This window comes from Schistocerca cancellata, chromosome 8 (assembly GCF_023864275.1).
Source record: "Schistocerca cancellata isolate TAMUIC-IGC-003103 chromosome 8, iqSchCanc2.1, whole genome shotgun sequence".
In the NCBI taxonomy this organism is placed as follows: domain Eukaryota; kingdom Metazoa; phylum Arthropoda; class Insecta; order Orthoptera; family Acrididae; genus Schistocerca; species Schistocerca cancellata.
The window spans coordinates 129,550,487-129,574,055 of record NC_064633.1 but is presented as its reverse complement, the minus strand read 5'-3'; the positions used below and the strand labels follow the sequence as shown (position 1 = coordinate 129,574,055).

Sequence of the window (23,569 nt, the reverse complement as noted above, 5' to 3'; positions counted from 1 at the left end):
CAGGTCGAGTCGCCGGCGTTTGCCCACATCATCCCCCGCTGCACTGCTGTATGTTGTGCCGGGTCAAGCACCGTGACACATATTCTCAAGCTGACGGGCCACATAAATCTCAGCACTACTATCTCTCAGAGTCACAAATTTATGTTAAAAGCTACGGATCTGAGCAGAACTGCTCCAAAACATACAGTTAGGAATACAGGCACATGTTTGTCAGCCTCCTGTTAGTAGATATGTGTTGGATATGTCAACACAGCCAACTACATTATTGCACACTTAAGAACTGTATGGCGTCCTGCATTGTTTCACGTATTTTATGAGCCAGAAGCTACCACAGTGACTACCTTCAGTGCAAAGTGCTTCAGTGTCTGCTCACATTCACCAACAACAGAAGTGTCACATTATATTTTCCTTGAACATTTTGAGGCAAGCGGTACATTCTAACAGAGGACATCACAGTGGCTACTTTCATCTGGTGGAAGGAACATGAATGCTATGTTGAACCGACAACACTGATACTGGCATTGACGACAGCGAATATGGTATCGAAGTCAATGAAAACTTGTACAGAAATAAGTGCAGAGGTCCTCTCCATGTGTAGTCTCATGCCTTCTAAATGAATATCGTACCCACAACACTGAACTTTGCGTTGAAAACAGCGAGTATAATACCGAAATTAATGAAGTTAGAACCTAAGGTAATGGGGCTGGTACGGTCAGGACTCTTGCAGAAACCCACACTTGTTATCCCATCGCTAAACTTTTGTACTTGATGGTCTGATACCTTTCCCCGTGAAAGAAGGATGTTAGACACCGACTGTACTAGGAGGATATACACTGAAGCACCAAATAAATTGGTATCGGCATGAATATTCAACTACAGAGATATGTAAACAGGCAGAATACGGCGCTGCCGTCGGCAACACCTATACAGGGCTATTACAAATGATTGAAGCGATTTCATAAATTCACTGTAGCTCCATTCATTGACATATGGTCACGAGACACTACAGATACGTAGAAAAACTCATAAAGTTTTGTTCGGCTGAAGCCGCACTTCAGGTTTCTGCCGCCAGAGCGCTCGAGAGCGCAATGAGACAAAATGACGACAGGAGCCGAGAAAGCGTATGTCGTGCTTGAAATGCACTCACATCAGACAGTCATAACAGTGCAACGACACTTCAGGACGAAGTTCAAAAAAGATCCACCAACTGCTAACTCCATTCGACGATGGTATGCGAAGTTTAAAGCTTCTGGATGCCTCTGTAAGGTGAAATCAACGGGTCGGCCTGCAGTGAGCGAAGAAACGGTTGAACGCGTGCGGGTAAGTTTCACGCGTAGCCCGCGGAAGTCGACGAATAAAGCAAGCAGGGAGCTAAACGTACCACAGCCAACGGTTTGGAAAATCTTACGGAAAAGGCTAAAGCAGAAGCCTTACCGTTTACAATTGCTACAAGCCCTGACACCCGATGACAAAGTCAAACGCTTTGAATTTTCGGCGCGGTTGCAACAGCTCATGGAAGAGGATGCGTTCAGTGCGAAACTTGTTTTCAGTGATGAAGCAACATTTTTTTCTTAATGGTGAAGCGAACAGACACAATGTGCGAATCTGGGCGGTAGAGAATCATCACGCATTCGTGCAGCAAATTCGCAATTCACCAAAAGTTAACGTGTTTTGTGCAATCTCACGGTTTAAAGTTTACGGCCCCTTTCTCTTGTGCGAAAAAAACGTTACAGGACACGTGTATCTGGACATGCTGGAAAATTGGCTCATGCCACAACTGGAGACCGACAGCGCCGACTTCATCTTTCAACAGGATGGTGCTCCACCGCACTTCCATCATGATGTTCGGCATTTCTTAAACAGGAGATTGGAAAACCGATGGGTCGGTCGTGGTGGAGATCATGATCAGCAATTCATGTCATGGCCTCCACGCTCTCCCGACTTAACCCCATGCGATTTCTTTCTGTGGGGTTATGTGAAAGATTCAGTGTTTAAACCTCCTCTACCAAGAAACGTGGCAGAACTGCGAGCTCGCATCAACGATACTTTTGAACTCATTGATGGGGACACGCTGCGCCGAGTGTGGGAGGAACTTGATTATCGGCTTGATGTCTGACGAATCACTAAAGGGGCACATATCGAACATTTGTGAATGCCTAAAAAAACTTTTTGAGTTTTTGTATGTGTGTGCAAAGCATTGTGAAAATATCTCAAATAATAAAGTTATTGTAGAGCTGTGAAATCGCTTCAATCATTTGTAATAACCCTGTATAAGACAAGTGTCCTGCGCAGTTGTTAGATCAGTCACTGCAGCTATAATGGCAGGTTATCAAGATTTAAATGAGGTTGAACGTGGTGTTACAGTCGTCGGTCGAGCGATGGGATACAGCAACAGCGAGGTGAGGATGAAGTGAGGATTTTCCCATACGACCATTTCACGAGTGTACCGTGAATATCACGAATCTGGCAAAACATCAGTTCTCCGACATCGCAGCGGCAGAAAAAGATCCTGCAAGAAAGGGACAAACGACGACTGAAGAGAATCGTTCAACGTTACAGAAGTTCAACCCTTACGCAAACTGCTACAGAGTTCAGTGCTGGCCATCAGCAAGTGTCAGCGTGCGGATCCTTCAAGGAAACATGATCGATATGGGCTTTCGGAGCCGAAGCCTCACTCGTGAACCCTTGATGACTGCACGACACCAATCTTTACGCCTTGCCTGGGCCGGTCAACACCGACAATTGTCTGTTGATGACTGGAAACATATTTCCTGGTCGGACGAGTCTCATTTCAAATTGTATGGACGTGTATAGATACGGAGACAACCTCATAAATCCACCGACCCTGCATGCCAGCAGGGGACTGTTCAAGCTGGTGGAGGCTCTGTAATGGTGTGGAGCTTGTGGAGTTGGAATGAAATGGGACCCCTGATACGACTCTGACAGGTGAAAAAATAAAATGAGAAGTGGATTCAGTACTGCAACTTTTTATGGGTGTGGGATGGGGGTTGAAGTTCAGACTTCTAAAAAGGTTATAACGTTATTGTGTTGTTTTATGAGTACTTTAAAATTTTGAAACAACATTGGTAGTAGTAAAGAACATAGGTCTACCGTATCGCACCTCAGTATCTATGGTTCGGATCATTTTACTTCACAGGTACCAGAACAGAGTACCATAGCGTACTGCCTCAAACGAAGCACCAGTTTTAGACATAGCAAAGAACTGTGAATATACTGCGTCTCGAAACTCATAAAACATTTGGAAGTGTTTACTAAATCATTTCTGATGAACTGTATATGGCTATGGTTGGTAGAACAGTAGGGGTTGTAGTAGCAATAGAGTCAGTAGATGCAAACAGTAGGTCTCATAACGAATTCAGTAACATGGTAGCAGCCGATTAATACTATGGTTGGTTGAACTCAGGGAGGGACCAAACAGCGAGGTCATCGCACTCATTAGATTAGGGAAGGAAGTCGGCTGCACCCTTTGAAAGGAACCATAATGGCATTTGCCTGAAGTGATTTAAGGAAATCACGGAAAACCTAAATCAGGACGGCCGGACGCGGGCTTAGAGCACCGTCCTCCTCAATGCGAGTCCATTGTGCCAACCACTGCGCCACCTAGTTCGGTGCCAATTCATATTTTAGACTGCAGTAGATTCCCAACTAGCTGTTTTAATTCTTAGCCACCCATATGACGCTATCCACAGGCTCTTTTGACGAATGAAACTATTATTTTTTTAACAAACACTGATTTTCGCTGTAGGTACGCCTTGTGTGACGGGAAATTTAATTTCAATGCAGACAAAACGTTAAACTCCAGAAAATCTTCCTATAAACAGAACGTCATCTAATGTCCAGGCCAGCACTGCATTTTAAAGTGATTCCTTAGATAAATTATAAGTATTTTACGTTTTACATAGGATATCCAACAGTACCAGCAGATTTACATGCACCATAAAGCCCTAGCATTCAGGCATATTAACCATTAACAATATATTGCAGCATCACACTGAATTGTTTCCGGACAAGCTCAGTAGATACTTGACAGTGTTATCTCAGCATCAGTTTAACATGCATTCAATATAGGCTGAGTCTCTCCGTGGTGACACACATTGCACTATAATGGGCATCCAATGTTTATGGCACTAGGATGCTTTATATATGCAAACTGCATTGGATCTTGAGGTGTTAACTCCATTCTATTACCCCCAAACACTTTTACAATGAACGTGTTGTTGTTGCTGAAGACTTTGGTGTCTCATTGTGATGGTTTGTACAGGCTTGTCATGCAGTCCTCAATGTATTTCAGCCTCCTACAGAGTTCTTGCCACTGCATGTCAATGATATGGACATTTCAACCTTGCCTGACATACTCTATTTCTATTACAACTTCCAATATTAATGTTCAACACTAAAATAACATGAACATGCTTTGATTCGCTGGTGGTCAGATCAAAAGTAGTGTGGAGAACAATAGCAGTCTGCTGTGGCGTAGCTGACATTCGATTAGTTGTGCAGGAATTGGATATAGCGGCAGGTCTGAGACTGGAAAAAAAATTTCTGTCCTCTGAAATATCAGGTGCTGCATCAGAGAGCTTGTCTCGATGCCGAGTCAGTGGTGCTGGTGATACGTACAGTGGAAATATAAAGTCTGCTGGCTTGATTTCCACTGTGTTGGAAGCTGTATCAGTAGACATGTCAGCACGCTTACTTGATTTCTGCTGCTGTTACTCAAATATATCATGCACTCCATCATCTACATCATGGAACTCTTGAAGTGAGAGAGAGAACTATAATAGCATATACAGTTTGTAATAATGATGATGATAATAATAATAATAATAATAATAATAATAATAATAATAATAATAAACATTGTGAGAGAGGACTGGGTTAGTTCTTAATCTGTTTGCGTCAATTTTTTGTGGCTGGAGGTGATCGATTTCTGAACATGCTTCATGATGATGGTCGGTCTTCTACTATGGTGTGCAGTGCCGAAGTAGCAGGTCTTCTTGATGGTTTGTCCAGCTAATAATGAGTGGTGGGTGTAGACAACCACAGCGCATAAACTGGAACAGGTGTTTCTAACAACACCCATATCCCCATATCAGCCGACTCTGACAGCAACAAAAATTTCCTGAATAGCCTTGTTGGACCACCATCTTGGATTTGAAACTTAGGACCATACACGTCAGTACTTGCAGAAGTACTGTTACACTGATTGGCGGTTTACTAGTTGGAATGTCACACATGAATAACATGCTAGAAGTTCATAGCAGGAACTTCTTCTGAACTGTTCTGATGGGTGGGCTCCATAATGCTTCACCAGACAATTCCGTAACATCTACATCTACATGGTTACTCTGCAATTCACACTTAAGTGCATGGCAGAGGGTTCATCGAACCATTTTCATACAACTTCTCTACCATTCCACACTCTAATGGCGCGTGGGAAAAAGGAACACCTAAATCTTTCCTGAGCTCTGATTTCTCTTATTTTATTATGATGATAATTACTCCCTATGTAGGTGGGTGTCAACAAAATATTTTCGCATCCGGAAGAGAAAGTTGGTGATCGAAATTTCGTAAATAGATCTCGCCGCAAAGAAAACCGCCTTTGTTTCAGTGACTGCCACCCCAACTCGCGTATCATATCAGTGACAATCTCACCACTATTGCGCGATAACACGAAACGAGCTGCACTTCTATGCACTTTTTCGATATCCTCCGTCAATCCCACCTGGTAAGGATCCAATACCGTGTGGGTTTGTCGCATCTTCTAAGCGTTCTGCCAACAAAGCGCAGTCTTTGTTTCGCCATCCCCACAATATTATCTATGTGGTATTTCCAATTTAAATTGCTCGTAATTGTAATTCCTAGGTATTTAGTCGCATTGACAGCCCTTAGATTTCTGCGATTTATCGTATACGCAAAATTTATCGGATTTCTTTTAGTACCCATGTGGATGACCTCGCACTTTTCTTTGTTTAGTGCCAATTGCCACTTTTCGCACCATGCAGAAATTCGCACTAGGCCATTTTGTAATTCGAACTGATCGTCTGATGATTTTACTAGACGGTAAATTACAGCGTCATCTGCAGACAATCTAAGGGGGCTGCTCAGATGATCACCTAGATCATTTCTGTAAATCGGGAACAGCAGAGGGCCTATGACACTATCTTGAGGAACGCCAGATATCACTTCTATTCCACTGGATGAGTTACCGTCTATCATTACGAACTGTGGCCTCTCCGAGAGGAAATCACTAATCCAGTAACACAATTGAGACGATACTCCATATGCACGCCATTTGATTAATAGTCGCTTGTGAGGAACGGTATCAAAAGGATTCTGGAAATCTAGGAATATGGAATCGATCTGAGATCCCTTGTCGACAGCACTCATTACTTCATGGGAATAAAGAGCTAGCTGTTTTGCACAAGAACGATATTTTCTGAATCCGTGTTCGTTATGTATCAATAAGTCATTTTCTTCAAGGTGATTCACAATGTTCGAGTACGGTACATGCTCCAAAATCCTACTGCAAATTGAGTTCAGTGGTACGGGTCTGTAATTCAATGGGTTACTCTTATTTCCTTTCTTAAATATTGGTGTGACCTGTGCCACTTTCCAGTCTCTAGGAACAGACCTTTCGTCAAGTGAGTGGTTGTATATGATCGCTAAGAAAGGCGCTATTGTGTCTGCATACTCTGAAAGGAACCTGATTGGTATACCATCTGGAACGGAAGACTTGCCTTTCTTAAGTGATTTGAGTTGTTTCGCAACACCTAAAATATCTTGTCACTTATGCTAACAGCTGTTCTGGTTTCAAATTCTGGAATATTTACTTCGTTTTCTTTCGTGAAGGAATTACAGAAAACAGTATCTAGTAACTCCGCTTTAGTGCACCATCATCGGTAAGATTTCCATCACTGTGTGGTATCCTTGTTAATAGCATATATGTTCATTGCTCTAGGATAGTTCTTATACACAGTAATCCATTAACACTACCAGCACGTGTAAGTTGAACAATCAATTGTGTTACTGAATTCCAATACAATTAACGTCAATCAGAATCAGACACAACATTAATTTCAAGTCAGAAATTCGTGGATTTTCAGCAGATAACCACTACACTGAACTATCGATCAGACGACAATTCTATAACAGCACATTTAACATTGCAGAGCGTAACACATTATTCATTGGTGCACTATCCGATTCTAGTTGTGCAGGCGAATGAGATAGTGGATACTCAAAGTCTGGAAACAATTGTGTGTATTGTACGGTGTTTCTGGAAAAATTCTGTATGGTGCTCCAATACATTAGTAATGTTTAGTAAGTCTGGACACTTGGGGGCGAGAGGTGGGTAGAAATCTGTTGGAAATGTTCGATGTCTTATGTACAATGTGAAACGCATTCGACTTACACGCCAATGACTTACAAATACTGTGCAAGCCTGGAAACGTTTTTTTCTATATCGTTACTAAGTTTCCTTTACACCATGGCATAATTACATCGAAAATCAGTGTTAGTACAAAAAAAAATACTGTCATCCATCATTCAGTCACCTCAATTCTCCAGTCTGTATGAACTGTTAAACTACATTTCTCTGGATGAGCAGCACCCTCGCAGTTCATCAGAAGTGGTTTCTAAATCGTTTCGTAAAGTTTTATGTATGTGAATGTAGACCATTCTGAAATCTAGAACATTTATAGCCCAAAGAAACCGTTAGGGATAAAACCCAATGGGACTCGGGGCAAGTAAGACTAGCAACCTGCTTCCCTGGTACTTTAAATATGATGCTGGCAACAATCAGAGAAAAATGCCTCGGACCTTTGGAGGTGACGGAGTCCCACCTCTAACTGACAAACCAGGGACTCCTAAGATACGACTTGGCAAACAAATGGTAATGAGATGGGAAGCTATTAATATCAATGGGGGCTTCTCTGGGAAGAAGGTAGAGCTGGCAGAGGCTGCAAGTAAGATGGGGCTGGACGTCTTAGCTGTTAGTGACATTCGGGTAAGGGGTGAGAAAGAAGAGGAAGTGGGAGAATACAAGGTCTACCTGTCAGGAGTCAAAGCAGGAATAGCACAATGGGGTGTAGGGCTTTACATCAGGAAAGAAATGGAACCCAGCGTAGTTGCAATAAGGTATGTAAACGAACGACTGATGTGGATAGATTTGGCAGTGTCTAGCAAGAAAATTAGGATTGTGTCAGTATATTCGCATTGTGAAGGGACAGATCAAGATAAGATGGATAGTTTTTATGAGGCACTCAGTGATGTAGTTGTTAGAGTAAAGGACAAGGACAGTGTTCTGCTCATGGGTGATTTTAACGCCAGGATTGGAAATCGAACAGAAGGGTATGAAAAGGTTATGGGTAAATTTGGGGAGGATATGGAGGCCAACAGGAACGGGAAAGAACTCTTGGATTTCTGTGCCAGTATGGGCTTAGTAATCACAAACTCCTTTTTTTAAACATAAGAACATTCACCGGTATACTTGGGAAGGCAGGGGAACCAGATCTGTCATCGACTATATAATAATAGGTCAGGAATTCAGGAAGGCTGTGAGGGACACACGTGTATTCAGCGGATTCTTTGATGACACTGATCATTATTTAATCTGCAGTGAAATTGGGATTGTGAGGCCGAAAGTGCAGGAGGTCAGGTCCATATGTAGGAGGATAAGAGTGGAGAAACTTCAGGATAAGGAAATCAGGCACAAGTACATAACAGCGATCTCAGAAAGGTACCAGTTAGTTGAATGTAGTCAATTACAGTCATTGGAAAAGGAATGGACAAGGTACAGGGACACAGTACTAGAAGTGGCTAAAGAATGTCTTGGAACAGTAGTGTGTAAAAGTAGGATGAAGCAAACAGCTTGGTGTTATGACACAGTCAAGGCAGCCTGTAAAAGGAAAAAGAAGGCGTATCAAAAATGGCTACGTACTAGAACTCAGGTAGACAGAGAAAGTTATGTTGAAGAAAGAAGCAAAGCCAAACAGATAATTGCAGCAATCAAGAAGAAATCTTGGGAAGACTTGGGAAACAGGTTGGAGACTATGGGTCAAGCTGCTGGAAAACCATTCTGGAGTGTAATTAGCAGTCTTCGAAAGGGATGTAAGAAGGATATGACAAGTATTTTGGACAGGTCAGGAAAACTGCTGGTGAATCCTGTGGATACCTTGGGCAGATGGAGGGAATATTTTGAAGAGTTGCTCAATGTAGGTGAAAATACAATCAGTAATGTTTCAGATTTCGAAATAGAATGGGATAGGAATGATGATGGAAATAGGATCTCATTTGAGGAAGTGTAGAAAATGGTCAATAGATTGCAGTGCAATAAAGCAGCTGGGGTGGATGAAATTAAGTCGGAACTCATCAAATACAGTGGAATGTCAGGTCTTAAATGGCTACACAGGATAATTGAAATGGCCTGGGAGTCGGGACAGGTTCCATCAGACTGGACAAAAGCAGTAATCACACCAATCTTTAAACATGGAAACAGAAAAGATTGTATAACTACAGAGTTATCTCTTTAATCAGCGTTGTGGGTAAAATCTTCTCAGGTATTGTTGAAAGGAAAGTGCGAGTATTAGTTGAGGACCAATTGGATGAAAATCAGTGTGGGTTTAGGCCTCTTAGACGTTGTCAGGACCAGATCTTTATCTTACGGCAAATAATGGAGAAGTGTTATGAGTGGAACAGGGAATTGTATCTATGCTTTATAGATCTAGAAAAGGCATATGACCGGGTTCCTAGGAGGAAGTTATTGTCTGTTCTACAAGATTATGGAATAGGAGGCCAACTTTTGCAAGCAATTAAAGGTCTTTACATGGATAGTCAGGCAGCAGTTAGAGTTGACGGTAAATTGAGTTCATGGTTCAGAGTAGTTTCAGGGGTAAGACAAGGCTGCAACCTGTCTCCACTGTTATTCATATTATTTATGGATCATATGTTGAAAACAATAGACTGGCTGGGTGAGATTAAGATATGTGAACACAAAATAAGCAGTCTTGCAAATGCGGATGACTTAGTTGTGATGGCAGATTCGATTGAAAGTTTGCAAAGTAATATTTCAGAGCTAGATCAGAAATGTAAGGACTATGGTATGAAGATTAGCAACTCCAAAACGAAAGTAATGTCAGTTGGAAAGAAATATAAACGGATTGAGTGCCAAATAGGAGGAACAAAGTTAGAACAGGTGGACGGTTACAAGTACTTAGGATGCATATTCTCACAGGATGGCAACATAGTGAAAGAACTGGAAGCGAGGTGTAGCAAAGCTAATACAGTGAGCGCTCAGCTACGATCTAATCTCTTCTGCGAGAAGGAAGTCAGTACCAAGACTAAGATATCTGTGCACCATTCAATCTTTCGACCAACTTTGTTGTATGGGAGCGAAAGCTGTGTGGATTCAGGTTACCTTATCAACAAGGTTGAGGTTACGGATATGAAAGTAGCTAGGATGATTGCTGGTACTAGTAGATGGGAACAATGGCAGGAGGGTGTCCACAATGAGGAAATCAAAGAAAAACTGGGAATGAACTCTATAGATGTAGCAGTCAGGGGGAACAGGCTTAGATGGTGGGGTCATGTTACACGCATGGGAGAAGCAAGGTTACCCAAGAGACTCATGGGTTCAGCAGTAGAGGGTAGGAGGAGTCGGGGCAGACCATGGAGAATGTACCTGGATTCGGTTAAGAATGATTTTGAAGTAATAGGTTTAACACCAGAGGAGGCACCAATGTCAGCACTGAATAGGGAATCATGGAGGAATTTTATAAGGGGGTTATGCTCCAGACTGAGCGCTGAAAGGCATAATCGGTCTTAGATGATGATGATGATGATGATGATGATGATGATGATGATGATGATGATGATGATGATGATGATGATGATGATGATGATGATGATGACGATGATGACGACAAAAGGGCTACTCTGCCATGTCTAGATCTCCTTGAAAAACAGTAAGGACAAGACTTTCATTCTACTTGTCCAAGCCACAGATCAAAACCTTATAAAAACGACTATGTGGGCCACAGTTGCTTTACGTTGGACGGAAACCGCTGGCAAATCCGTTTCACAATAAAGTTTTGTTCAGACACAATATCTAAAAATTAAGTTACATCTGCTCTACGAGTCACGATCCAGAAAACAAAGATGCATGTGGGGTCATTGAAATACGCCATTTCCCTATCACATCTTGGCAGTCAAGTTCGCTAGTGAAATGTGTGTATTCATAATACTCCGTAACAAACTGTGAAAAGCTGGTAATATACAACAGACAATGGTTAAAACGAAAGCATATTTGGAAAAACCTATGTGGCTGAGATGAGTACCGGTCTCAAGACATACAGACGTATGAAGGATGCATCATCCACAAAGCAAGTGCCACTTGCAGAATAACCATGTTGGTGATTCTCTTCGGAAACAAAATGTATATCTTAGTCGTGCCAGGTAGGAGAAAATACTTTCGTGGGGTATCTAGGTTCATCTTCCTTTCAGTGACATTGTGCTCAATGGCTCACACATCCACATGATGTTAATCCACAGACCACCGTACAATAAGAATTCCGAAGGAGATTTCTGATGCTCTATGCAACGAAGCCATTTGCAGTTTATATCTAGCATTGTTTAAAATCACCTCAGCACTAGATCGCTTTCTGTCATAGGAGGAATGAGAGGACATTATTGTGTTCTGCAGACGAATACAGTACTGCTCTGTTGATTTTAATTTAACATATGAATCTTCGGACAGTTAGATGTTGTTAAATCGTAGTAAGAACACTATTACGCAGAAGACAGTACCATAAGAAATCGGCTGGAGACGTTGAACGGCCTTTGTACAAAGGGTAACACTTGCCGTTTTGGTGAGGTCCTGTCACCTCTATGCCTACGTTTCTCTAGCCATTTGCTTGACAGTTACTGTGTGTGTGTGTGTGTGTGTGTGTGTGTGTGTGTGTGTGTGTGTGTGTGTGTGTGTAAAGTGTAGAAGACGTGGCTGGAAACTTTGATTTTTGATTTACTGGAAGGGTTGTCGGAAAATGGCACGTACTCGTAAGGAAAAATAGCATAAAAGGCACCAGTACAACAAATTCTTGTGTGCTTAACAACAGACGTCGTTCGAAATAAGAGACAGTATTCTGTCTTGTATCTTTCGCAGAACGTGAATAAGACAAGCATTCGGCTCGTTGGATGTTGCTGAAGTACCTGATGCACTGAATGACGTCAGCCAGCCTCTCGTGCACCACCTTATGTAGCATAGCCTCTGGGATCCGTTACTGCGAGGGAGCTGTGCTATGGCTGCGTGTGTTCAGTGGTCTTACATCTGCTCACTGATGGATACTGCGGTCTGCCAACGTTCCTTATCGTAATATACAAGAAAAATGTCCCCACACTATTACATGTATGATGAAACAGCTTTAGCTGTGATAAGGATGTCAGCGGCGGTAGGTTTCGATGGCATAAAGACCTTCACATGCACATCAGCATGTTGCGTTTGTTTCGATTAACCAACCAACCTGCCCTAATCTATATTACAACATATTAGCTCATGGTCGTAGGTCTCTTGCCTCAGAGGTCAGGGTGGATGGTGTAGTGACCTTCACACGTAGCACCACGTACTATGCCGTTTACATAAATAAACGTTCCTATAACATATTGACAGACGGTATTCCGTCACTTAGAAGAGCGTCTATGCGAGCCGTGATTGCCTTAGGGTGGGTACAAGCCAGTCCAAACAAAAGCAAAATCCCTTTTTTTCTGACGCATCCACTCTGTCTACGGAGGGTGTATGTGGAATGGTGTAAAGTACATATCATACCTTTCACATCTGAAAAATTGCGCTGGATAATGAGATATGTAATGATAACAGTCGCTTTTGTAGGTATGACTGGCAATGGACTGCGAAAATGGTGGTACTTTTCTTAGACTGTGATTAAAACCAAAGCATGTTTTAAAATCCCTTGTAGTTAGGATGAAGCTCAATCGTCTAAACTTACAGAGATAGAGATATTACGTCATCTACGTCATCTAGGTCCCGAGTTCGAGTCTCGGTCGGGCACACAGTTTTAATCTGCCAGGAAGTTTCATATCAGCGCACACTCCGCTGCAGAGTGAAAATCTCATTCTGGAAACATCCCCCAGGCTGTGGCTAAGCCATGTCTCCGCTATATCCTTTCTTTCAGGAGTGCTAGTTCTGCAAGGTTCGCAGGAGAGCTTCTGTAAAGTTTGGAAGGTAGGAGACGAGATACTGGCAGAAGTAAAGCTGTGAGTACCGGGCGTGAGTCGTGCTTCGGTAGCTCAGTTGGTAGAGCACTTGCCCGCGAAAGGCAAAGGTCCCGAGTTCGAATCTCGGTCGGGCACACAGTTTTAATCTGCCAGGAAGTTTCAATCTAGTGATATTTGCAGCTTGGCTTTGTTGCTGTTTCTCTTCGAAAAAGAAATGTATGTGTCAGTGGAGTCTTGCAGGAGACAATACCACACATCTCACATCGTGACATGTACCTGTGTCCATCTTCCTTACAGTGACTTTGTGCTCAACTGTTCCCAGGTACACGTGATAAGCCACAGACGATACTACCATAAGAGCTATTCTCAATAGGATATCTCTTTCTGTTTCTGGGATGGATGATTGAGGTTTTGTGTGAAGTACAGACCAATGCAGTATACTGCTCTACTGATTAATGTATGGACCTAAGGACTGTTGGATGGAGTAAAACATCACTAGCACATTCGCGCCCAGACGACACTACTATAAGAAATCCACTTGATATGTTGGATGACCTGTATACAACGTAATGCAACGTAATGTAATTATATTTTTGGTTAATTCCTGTCACCTCTATGCATACGTCATTCTAGCCATTTGTTTGACTGTTACTGTGTGTTTGTGTGTGTAAGAGATAGAGAGAGAGAGAAAGAGAGAGAAGTTATGGCGATTTAGTTTTCCGTTCTATTCTTATACGTAACGTTAATGCAGCATACCGTTACTGATGTCACATCTGCTGTACTGTACAAGTGTATTCTTTCTCGGAATATGCTTTGATTGCCTTGGTTTTATAACTGGTGGAGTAACGATATTAAGTGAAATACGTTAGCTATATTGTAAAAAGCTTAAATAGTTCTTTTACTTTGCAAAATGTAGGAGAAGTGGATGGAAACAGATTTTCTGGAAGGGTTCTTGGGAAACGTTATGTACTGTAGGAAAAATGGCAAAATAGTCACTAGTGTGATAAATTACAGAGTGCATGATAACAGATATTAAACGAAATCAGAGACAATTGGCTACAACCTCGACAATTATCTTCACTAACGCTTTCGCAGAACGTAGTCACAGCATTGGCATGTGAATATGGGATGTTCCGTTTGTTTGATGGTGCCAAAGTATCCAGCGCATTGATGACGTCTGCCAGTGTATCGTGACTAGCGTAGGGGCACATCTGCCACAGCCGCGAGCGTTCGGTCTTGAGCCTCTACACTGATGGATGTTCCGGTCAGCTAACGTCTGAACCATTTATTTAAATACCTTGGAAAACGTTCCAGTCCTACAACACACATGATGAAACAGATCCAGCTGTGATGCTGGATTTTGCGGATGTCGACATATATGGTACAGTGAACTTCACATGTGGCATCATATGCTGTGTTAGTTTATATAAACAAACGTTCCCACTGTATTCAATCCTACAACATACTGGCAGATGATCTTAGGTCTCATACATCTTCATAGTACAGTCAGTGCGTAACACAGCTGTTTCATTACATTTCACGTGAAAATATATCAAACCATCAGGCGGCCGGGATGGCAGATAGGTTCTAGGCGCTACAAAAAAATGGTTCAAATGGCTCTGAGCACTATGGGACTCAACTTCTGTGGTCATCAGTCCGCTAGAACTTAGAACTACTTAAACCTAACTAACCTAAGGACATCACATACACCCATGCCCGAGGCAGGATTCGAACCTGCGACCGTAGCAACAGTGCGGCTCCGGACTGGAGCGCCTAGAACCGCGCTGGCCACCGCGGCCGGCCTAGGCGCTACAGTCTGCAACCGCGCGACCGCTACGGTTGCAGGTTCGAATCCTGCCTCGGGCATGGGTGTATGTGATGTCCTTAGGTTAGTTAGGTTTAAGTAGTTCTAAGTTATAGGGGACTGATGACTTCAGAAGTTAAGTCACATAGTGCTCAGAGCCATTTTCAACATTTTTTTAGTACAGCATTTCATAAATTCTATGCTCCTGTTGTCTGAACTTCCTGTAGTCCGTGTTTCACTTCCGTACAAGGAAAATCTCCACCCAAATACCTTTAGATAAGGCTTCCTAACATTTAAATTTACATTCGATCGCAACAATAGTCTCTTTTTCAGACACTGTTGTCAGTCTGAATTTTACATCTTCTCTATTTCGTCGATCATCAGTTGCTTTGCTATCTAATAATAAAATTAACCTATTATTTTTACTATCTCAATTTCGAACCTAATTACCTCAGCATCACCAGATACTCCATTATTTTTGTTCATCGAAATCTTAAAACTTTGCATTCATTAATGACGAGAATATTGTACTTCATTGATTTGAAACCATCCACACGTTTGTCGTCGAACTTTAAGTGGAATGCATGGAAAGACTTCAGACCTCTATGTATGAGTGGCACCTGATTCCTTAAGGTTAGAAAGTATTGCTTTCATCTTGAAGTCTGATGGTATTTCTCCTGCCTCATATATCTCGCATAGAAATTTTAGTGCCTACTTCTTCTTCACATGCCATGTCTTGGTACGCTTAAGGAACACTGTGTTGTTTCTTCCGTCATACTGTACAACGGCACAACGATAAGTATTAGCGTTCACCGTGTTGCTACAAGCACTATAATTACTTACCTCGTATCAATTGCTAGTCATGATTTTTCGTGATGCAACAGCAGGAGGATTGATTCCTAAACAGGCACACCCTTCTGCTCAATTGTTGCTAGGTAACGAAGAGTAGACGGAGCGTTAGATGAATTTCCGAAAGGGAAGCTGGGTCATAGTTCTAGCTTGAGCAAATATTTTGAATGGTTTCGTCATATGCGCTTCCAAAATGTCATGGAACAAACTACTTCCATTTTCGTTCCAGAGTATTTCAAGTATACACCATGGAGGCCACGGAATGGCTGTTAATAAGTACATGCTGCTTCTTTTACGTCGACAAATCCACAGAACTTTTTCTGCCAACTATATTAACATCGATCTGAAAACTTGTTGGTAAAGAAATAAATTTCTGGTAATTTGCAGCAAGTTTCTAAGCGGACCTCTGAGGAAGGAACGTTACGTGGCAAGCGAGATTGAATTTGCGTTAAGAGAAAAAAAAATGACTCTGAGCCCTGTGGGACTTAACTTCTATGGTCATCAGTCCCCTAGAACTTAGAACTACTTAAACCTAACTAACCTAAGGACATCACACACATGCATGCCAGAGGCAAGAATTAAACGTGCGACCGTAGCGGTCGCGCGGTTCCAGACTGTAGCGCCTAGGACGGCTCGGCCACCCCGGCCGGCGTTAAGAGAAAGCTGGTGGGCTGTGATCATGTTTCGCTCTTTGTTTAGGGAATCGTTCGGAGATTGATCTGAGCCGGCGCTATTCACGACTTACTGACCCACACGACTTACTGGTCACAGGCCCCCACTGGGCGCACAACTACGGGTGCGCTGCCGCTGGCTATCGCGTTTTGCCTGGAGTGCCACAAACGCTTCCTTGATGAAGTTCCACTGGGAGACCATGTTTCCACCTTGGACAGTAGGAACATTATGAGACTTCGTGCCTCCTGACCACACTATGTTGAATCTTGCTATTCTCTGGGTAAAGGGCGCACGCCACAAAGATAAGTAGAGCACAATCTGTGTCTGAAAATTAAAGAGAGTTGAGCAAAAAGAAATTTGAAGATATTTAGTGATATCCGATACGGGGCTAGTTGACTAAACAAATACTCATAGCATGTTGTGAGCGTCAATATCACTCAAAAGAGGAAAATTATAATGTGTGTGTGATCTTCTGTGACTTAACTCCTAAGATCATCAGTCCCTAAGCTTACACAGTACTTAACCTAAATTATCCTAAGGACGAACACACACACACACCCATGCCCGAGGGAGGACTCGAACCTCCGCCGGTATCAACCGCACAGAAAATAGGAAAGACGAGGTGTGTAATAAGGTGAGCATTGTACCATAAACTTTCATAGACAGTCAGGAGAAGAGAAATAGGGCTAACATGAATGGCAATGTATATTAAGAGTGACTGTTTGAAAGATGGTTGTAAGTAGCAGAGGTGAAGAGATTTACTCATTATTGTCAGTTATGACCACTCCACCTCGCCTGGCTGGTTATGTCAGCAGTGTTGGTAGGTTAAAATACTGGAGGACTGTCGGTGTTGATCAGTTACTACGTATCAGGGAACTCTTCACCTCCTAATCCTGAGCCACACACAACTGAACGTTTTCATCGAGATGTAAGTCATTTAGAATGAGTCAGTGGTCCCGTATGGGCTTGTTGAATTTCTGTAGACGCAGCGAGTAATACCAGCGGATTTAGTTGAGACATTGACACTGTACAGGGCTTCAATGAACATGTTACAGCGAACAACATCATTCATGTTTTCGGTCTGCTATCCTGTTGCAAAAGCCAGTTTTGCCCGCCACATTTTCATATAATTCACATGCTCCATTTTACACTCAGCCAATCGTCTTATCCTCGTATGCTTCTTTAGGAGTTCTCTACAACCCAGCTGAAGCATTAAAAACAACATTTTCTTGAATACCTCGGTAAAAATACTACGAGAAGACATCATGTAGCAAAATATTCGTGCTTTTAAAATATGTGACACAACCTCTTATAACTGGTATTTCCGGGGGGAGGGGGGGGGGCGGGGCGGCGGCGGCGGCCATCTCGTTATTCCAGAAGTAGTTCATGATCCACCATTTCAACATTGCCATCGAGTAGGAATAGGCTCCCCGGCGATGTTGGTTGCTGCTGATGTCTTCTCCTTCAGGTGGCATCTGATAGTAGATGCTGCGCAGCAGCTAAGCTTACACTCCTGTTTCTGGTGAAACACTGTTCTCGTGTGTCACCTTTCCTTTTTTCCACATCTGCGTCATTGCATGAGCTTCACAAATACTGCCGCCTAATTCAATCTGTGTTTTACAGATTTCTTATATTAGTCACACCAAAGAATATAGTCAGAGATAACAAACTAAAATGAGCTACAGAACAGATCTTCCACTCTACAACGACCTGCACGACGTCACGAAACTTTCTGGCAGATAAAAACCGTAAGTCAGACATGGACTCAACACGTGGAGAGTTTCCTTTCACACGTTATGTTTGTACCGACTGATCTATTCAGGTATAACTAAATAAATAAAAAAATGCATTCTAGTTATAAAACTGAGAACTCTATTTTCAAATATCTAGCTTAATTCGGATTTTACGAGGTTTTTTCCGCGCCACTTCTGTATTTCAAACTAGTGGGCATCTGTTAAAATTTTGTAAGAAGGTAGGCAAATACATATAATTAATAGTTGTCATGTTATTTTCTTAAAGCTTCGTCCGTTACCACGATAAAAGCAACGTGACTCGAAAGACAATCGAAAAATCTATACGAGATCTGTCGTTGCCGAATGAACCAGAACCTACATCGGTTGCCAAGCTAAGGCGATCTAATGTCAAAATTATGGTAGAATAAAAGTTAGGAATCAGAATGAAAAAAGCTCCTATCATAGCACAAAACAGGCGAACATGTCCTGGGCAGATATGCGTGTGTAGGAAAGGAACTAGCTCTTCGTATTCTCTGGCAGCTTCAGAAAATTTAAATCAAAACATATTTAACACCGTTTTCCCACGACAGTGATCTCTCTTAAGCCCAACATCTGTTACAAGTTTGGTGAGGGGTGTGCTTCTAGGGAGAGGGATGCATCTACAACAGGAAGCATCCGAGTCTGGGTGTGCATCTATAATAGAAAGCATCCTAAAGCTCATTGACACGTGCCTCATATTGCATGACATAACAGATGCCATGCAGGATGACATAATGGAATGTGTTACACTAAACGACATGACATCCTGTATCATGTTACTTTACTTGACACGATCAGTTATATTCTATGACATGGTACTAATAACCTGCAAGTCAAAAAGCGCAGATATGTCAAGATACTTTGATTTAAATATCTCTGAGGCTGCCAAATAAGTCGAAAAGCTAGTTCCGCTCTTTTAAATCCCTAATTCTGCCTTGGGCTACGATATGATCATTTTTCGTTGTGATCATTACTCTTAGGAGTGGCCGAGTGGCTCTAGGCGCTACATTCTAGAACCACGCGACTCCTACGGTTGCAGGTTCGAATCCTGCCTGGGGCATGGATGTGTGTGATGTCCTTAGGTTAGTTAGGTTTAAGTAGTTCTAAGTTCTAGGGGACTGATGACTTCAGAAGTTAAGTCCCATAGTGCTCAGAGCCATTTGAACCATTATTCTTAACAACATTCCTAATAGCTTCAAGATTGTCTTTCTGTGTCATTGTCGTATGTACCACTGATATTTCCAATAATTATTGTCGTACGTCACGTTAGAAAAATTTGTGAAGGGTACTGGGCGAAAGGGGACTTCATGGCCCTAACGTTACTGGGTAAGAGAAATGCATACATGAATAAGTGATTGAAATTGAGTTACTTTTTTGACTTAGCGATCACTAGGGATTCATGGTTCTCACGATTCCAAGGCTTTTCACTTTCTACTCGTTACAGTCACCAGTCTTGATCCTGTTACCTGAGCAGATGCACTCATATAATATGTATGTGAAGCATGAACTACCACAATGAGTAAAAAAGGTTTAGAACATTAGTCCCTTGAAACGAGACAAAAGAAAGCAAATAGTGCTGGGTTAGTTCTTGATAGAAACAGATAAGAGCAAATAAACTACTCGCTCATCGTAAAAATGGAGCCGACAATATCGACCTGCCCAGATGTAAATCAGCTGGCAGTTAAGCTACGCTGGCGTATGCGACACGACCGGAAGCCATTGGTAAGGCGGACTTCAGCTGGTGAGACGGACTAATGGTGGCTCGTGCCGTGCCGGGTCGTATCTGATCTGGCACGAGGCTCGGTGGTGGAACTGGAGGTGAAGGCTCCAGTCGCGTGCGGACTGGGGACCGGTTCCAGCGGAAGTGCGCGAAGCGTGCCCATAGCTGGAAGATTTCCGTTCAGTCTCAGCCGACACCTTTTAAGAGGACGCAATTCTAGAGCTGTCCTACGAATGCAGCTAACGTCGTTGGCACCTCCGACTAAATCGTACACTCGGGAATCACGCATGCTCCGAGGTAGACCTTGTACATGTACATCAACATTTATACTCCGCAAGCCACCCAACGGTGTGTGGCGGAGGGCACTTTACGTGCCACTGTCATTACCTCCCTTTCCGGTTCCAGTCGCACATGGTTCGCGGGAAGAACGACTGCCGGAAAGCGTCCGTGCGCGCTCGAATCTCTCTAATTTTACATTCGTGATCTCCTCGGGAGGTATAAGTAGGAGGAAGCAATATATTCGATACCTCATCCAGAAACGCTCACTCTCGAAACCTGGAGAGCAAGCTACACCGCGATGCAGAGCGCCTCTCCTGCAGAGTCTGCCACTTGAGTTTGTTAAACATCTCCGTAACGCTATCACGCTTACCAGATAACCCTGTGACACAACGCGCCGCTCTTCTATGGATCATCTCTCTCTCCTCTGTCAACCCGACTTTGTATGGATCCCACACTGATGAGCAATACTCAAGTATAGGTCGAACGAGTGTTTTGTAAGCCACCTCCTTTGTTGATGGACTACATTTTCTAAGGACTCTCCCAATGAATCTCAACCTGGTACCCGCCTTACCAACAATTAATTTTATATGATCATTCCACTTCAAATCGTTCCGCACGCATACTCCCAGATATTTTACAGAAGTAACTGCTACTAGTGTTGGTTCCGCTAGCATACAATAAAGGATCCTTCTTTCTATGTATTCGCAATACGTTACATTTGTCTATGTTAAGGGTCAGTTGCCACTCGCTGCACCAAGTGCCTATCCGCTGCTGATTTTCCTGCATTTCGCTACAATTTTCTAATGCTGCAACTTCTCTGTATACTACAGCGTCATCCGCGAAAAGCCGCATGGAACTTCTGACACTATCTACTAGGTCATTTATATATATTGTGAAAAGCAATGGTCCCATAACACTCCCCTGTGGCACACCAGAGGTTACTTTAACGTCTGTAGACGTCTCTTCATTGTGAACAACATGCTGTCTTCTGTTTGCTAAAAACTCTTCAATCTAGCCACACAGCTGGTCTGATATTCCGTAGGCTCTTACTTTGTTTATCAGGCGACAGTGCGGAACTGTATCGAACGCCTTCCGGAAGTCAAGGAAAATAGCATCTACCTGGGAGCCTGTGTCTAATATTTTCTGGGTTTCACGAACAAATAAAGCGAGTTGGGTCTCACACGATCGCTGTTTCCGGAATCCATGTTGATTCCTACAGAGTAGATTCTGGGTTTCCAGAAACGACATAATACGTGAGCAAGAAACATGTTCTAAAATTCTACAGCAGATCGACGTCAGAGATATAGGTCTATAGTTTAGCGCATCTGCTCGACGACCCTTGTTGAAAACTGTGACTACCTGTGCTCTTTTCCCATCATTTGGAACCTTCCGTTCCTCTAGAGACTTGCGGTACACGGCTGTTACAAAGGGGGGCAAGTTCTTTCGCGTACTCTGTGTAGAATCGAATTGGTACCCCGTAAGGTCCAGTGGACTTTCCGCTGTTGAGTGATTCCAGTTGCTTTTCTATTCCTTGCACATTTATTTCGATGTCAGCCATTTTTTCGATTGTACGAGGATTTAGAGAAGGAACTGCAGTGCGGTTTTCCTCTGAGAAGTGGTGTATTCGAAATGTTCGAGCGACTGGGATCAGATCTACTTCCTGCGATTATCAAAATAGTTTATGCCGCTATTCAGCAGTATTAAAAGAGAGATGACAGGTGACAAATTACTTAATCTCACTTCTACACGTGGGAACAGTCCTGATTTTGAGCTAAGTGACCTAATTAAATTAAATAACTATCATCATCAAGTATTTCACATTCACTAATGGATGATAACACGTGTAGACTTATTCCTGTAATAATAAATTTATGTGACCTGTGGAATGTGAAGTGTAACTGTCTCAGCGGCGTATGTTATACGTTTAATGAAGAAGCAGATTATGACGACTTCTCGAATCTATAGCACCTGCTTCCGGGTCTTTGACTTTGTTATATAGTTTTACACTAGATATTTAACTTTCTGGTTAATAATGGGAAGATTGCGTGTATTTAAGTAACAACATTAAATATTTGATGAAACTGATAATGTTGAATAGGAATACGCGATTATTTCATTGTTTGTGTCATAACCTACAACTTTTATCTGGAAACTGAAACTGGTTATGAAGTCAGCTTTCTTTGTCCTCCTTGATCCATCTGTCTTGTGTTATTTTGCAGCCTAGGCAGCAAAATTCTTTAACTTCGTTTACTTCGTAATGCGCTATCCTGATGTTAACTTTCTCGCTGTTCTCATTTCTGCTACTCGTAACTTTCGTCTTTCTTCGATTTCCTATCGTTTCATATTCTGTACTCATTAAATTCTTCATTGCATTCAACAGAACCAGTAGTTCTTCTTCGCTTTCACTGAGAATAGCATTTCATCAGCCGATCTGATCGTTGATATACTCTTACCTTGAATTTTAATCCAACTCCTGAATCTTTCTTTTATTTCAGTCATTGCTTCTCCGATGTGTAATTGAACAATTGGGACGAAAGACTACATCGTCAGCTTACACCCTTCTTCGTCAGAGCACTTCGCTCGTGGTCTTCCGGTTCTGTTGTTCCCTCCTGGTTCTTGTACATATTGTAAATTACTCGTCTTTGCCAATAGCATATCCCTTTTTTCTCAGTATTCTAGACCTCTTAAACTATTTCACATTGTCGATCATTCTTTCAGATCTACAAATCTGTCTTGATTTCTCTTCATTCTTGCTTCCATTATCTACCGTAACGTCAGAACTGCCTCTCTGTCAGCTTTAAAATTCCTAAAGCCAAACTGGTCGTTACGTAACATATCCACAATTTTCTTTTCCGTTCTCCTGTACATTATTCTTGTCAGCAACTTGGGGGTGCATGAGCTGCTAAGCTGATAGCGCGGTAATATCACTCTTGTCGTTTCTTGCTATCTTCGGAATGGTGTGGATGATGTTTTTTCGAAAGTCAAGTGGTATATCGCCAGTGTAATACATACTAAACATGAACGTGAATAATCGTTTTCATACGACATGTTTCTGCCTAGCGGTAGAAATTACTTTGAGCATCCGTCCGATCCGAGAAATAAAATATCTGAAGTTCCTGAACATTACATTTTGCAAGGCATGTCATTCTCCATAACACTCCAGGACCTACCAAAATTCGAGAGGGCAGAATCTGGCTATTCATTTCATGTTGCTGTTAGGAAGCTAAA

General features: G+C 42.4%; 1 non-coding gene across 1 annotated transcript; it reads left to right on the top strand.

Annotated features, from left to right (window-relative positions):
• Positions 1 to 13,305: 13,305 nt before the first annotated feature.
• On the top strand, positions 13,306 to 13,380 carry Trnas-cga (transfer RNA serine (anticodon CGA)). The gene has a single exon. It is a non-coding gene; the product is annotated as a tRNA-Ser (tRNA).
• Positions 13,381 to 23,569: the final 10,189 nt, after the last annotated feature.